We start from the raw sequence: 2,500 nt of genomic DNA on the forward strand, positions 1-2,500 counted from the left end.
AATTATGCGTCTTGATAACACGCAAAAATGGGACACAAACTGGCATGTTATACATACGCCACTTTATCACATCAGTCTGAAATGGGTAAAGGTGAATAATAGACCAGTTGGACCAGTCCGGTGAAGGTAAAGGTGAATAATAGACCAGTTGGACCAGTCCGGTGTAGGTAAAGGTGAATAATAGACCAGTTGGACCAGTCCGGTGTAGGTAAAGGTGAATAATAGACCAGTTGGACCAGTCCGGTGAAGGTAAAGGTGAATAATAGACCAGTTGGACCAGTCCGGTGAAGGTAAAGGTGAATAATAGACCAGTTGGACCAGTCCGGTGTAGGTAAAGGTGAATAATAGACCAGTTGGACCAGTCCGGTGTAGGTAAAGGTGAATAATAGACCAGTTGGACCGACGATGTTGGAAGAGTTTCCAGGCAACATATAATATGAAAAGATGTTTATATGTCATTTAGACACAAATACATATTAATAAATGACATGTTGATGTCTGAAGGTCTCGAGGTTTTGATATAAATGTAATTTAAATATGAATAAAAACATAAGTATCTGAGTGAATGTTGCTCTACGAGTTAGCAGCTGTCGTTGTGTTCATGTAAGTTTTAATCTACACGTTCAGATTTGTAGTTCTATGACTTCAGATTTGTAGTTCTATAAGTTCTCACCTGTTGCTCCAGATTCACCTTCATAAGAGCTGAGAGAAACATAGTAAGATCACCTTGACTCAGCTTGGTTAATGTGTGTGTGTGTGTGTGCATGTGCGTGTGTCTATGTGTCTGATTGTGTGTATCTTTTGTGTGTGTGTGTGTGTGTGTGTGTGTGTGTGTGTGTGTGTGTGTGTGTGTGTGTGTCTGTGTGTGTGTGTGTGTGTGTGTGTGTGTGTGTTCTGTGTGTCACCTGTCAATCCAGAAGGAAATATTCTGGAGTTTATTCTGCTGTCAATACTGCCGACGTTGTCTTTGCTGTAATCAGATCAGTTAATGTTTATATTTATTTAGTTTATGGGAAACATCCATGTGTCCAGACGAGGAGGAGGAGGAGGAGGAGGAGGAGGAGGGTGGAGCAACAAGCAGGAGCGCAGGTGAGGAAGACGACTGCAGAAACATGTTCAATGACTGTTCAGCTGCTAGTCTGTGAAATTGGTCCAGTATTAAGCAAGACTGAACAACCTGCAATGTAAAGTTACATAAAACAGCCCCGACATCACCATCACCAAACTCCACCAGACTCCATGTAAATAATCAGGACTTTTAGCGTGTATAGAGCCAGCATATTTCCACCAGACTCCATGTAAATAATCAGGACTTTTAGCGTGTATAGAGCCAGCATATCTCCACCAGACTCCATGTAAATAATCAGGACTTTTAGCGTGTATAGAGCCAGCATATCTCCACCAGACTCCATGTAAATAATCAGGACTTTTTAGCGTGTATAGAGCCAGCATATCTCCACCAGACTCCATGTAAATAATCAGGACTTTTAGCGTGTATAGAGCCAGCATATCTCCACCAGACTCCATGTAAATAATCAGGACTTTTAGCGTGTATAGAGCCAGCATATCTCCACCAGACTCCATGTAAATAATCAGGACTTTTAGCGTGTATAGAGCCAGCATATCTCCACCAGACTCCATGTAAATAATCAGGACTTTTAGCGTGTATAGAGCCAGCATATCTCCACCAGACTCCATGTAAATAATCAGCACTTTTAGCGTGTATAGAGCCAGCATATCTCCACCAGACTCCATGTAAGTAATCAGGACTTTTAGCGTGTATAGAGCCAGCATATCTCCACCAGACTCCATGTAAATAATCAGGACTTTTAGCGTGTATAGAGCCAGCATATCTCCACCAGACTCCATGTAAATAATCAGGACTTTTAGCGTGTATAGAGCCAGCATATCTCCACCAGACTCCATGTAAATAATCAGGACTTTTAGCGTGTATAGAGCCAGCATATCTCCACCAGACTCCATGTAAATAATCAGGACTTTTAGCATGTATAGCTGCAGCTGCTGCACTACGCTCAGGCCACGCAGCCAGTGTGTAGCCGGCCTCACGCTGAATAATAAGTGACTGCTATATAATGCCCCATCTCATTATTCTGGGGCTAACAGCACCTGTTGCATAGTGACACACGCGCAGCTCACATCAGGTAGTGACAATTACAACTGAGGAGACAGTTCCTGAACGTCACATTTACATGATTTATTATTTTCTTAAACATGAGATTATATTTACAAAGACACATTAATCATCAGGAGCACGAGTTATTATCCAGGAGACGTCGGAAAAGAGAAAAGGAAACAGAGTTTGATTGGAAGATACACACACACATATATACACACACACACACACATACATACACACACACACACACAAACACACACATACACAGACACACAGACACACACACACACAGACAGGTTGAGTGTGTGTGAGTCAGCTAGCGGTATCTCTGCTGTCTGACTCATTGGGATGAAAAACTGTAAT

At 42.1% G+C, this 2,500-nt stretch overlaps 1 protein-coding gene across 1 annotated transcript in view; it reads right to left on the reverse strand.

Annotated features, from left to right (window-relative positions):
- Positions 1–2,375: 2,375 nt before the first annotated feature.
- Positions 2,376–2,500, reverse strand: part of mea1 (male-enhanced antigen 1) — a 3,995-nt gene continuing 3,870 nt past the window's right edge. The window contains exon 3 of the mRNA XM_028603763.1: positions 2,376–2,500. This exon is cut by the window's right edge and continues 1,107 nt beyond it. The gene's annotated coding sequence lies outside the window, so the exon portion shown is untranslated.

The sequence above is a fragment of the Perca flavescens genome, chromosome 17 (assembly GCF_004354835.1).
Source record: "Perca flavescens isolate YP-PL-M2 chromosome 17, PFLA_1.0, whole genome shotgun sequence".
NCBI lineage: Eukaryota > Metazoa > Chordata > Actinopteri > Perciformes > Percidae > Perca > Perca flavescens.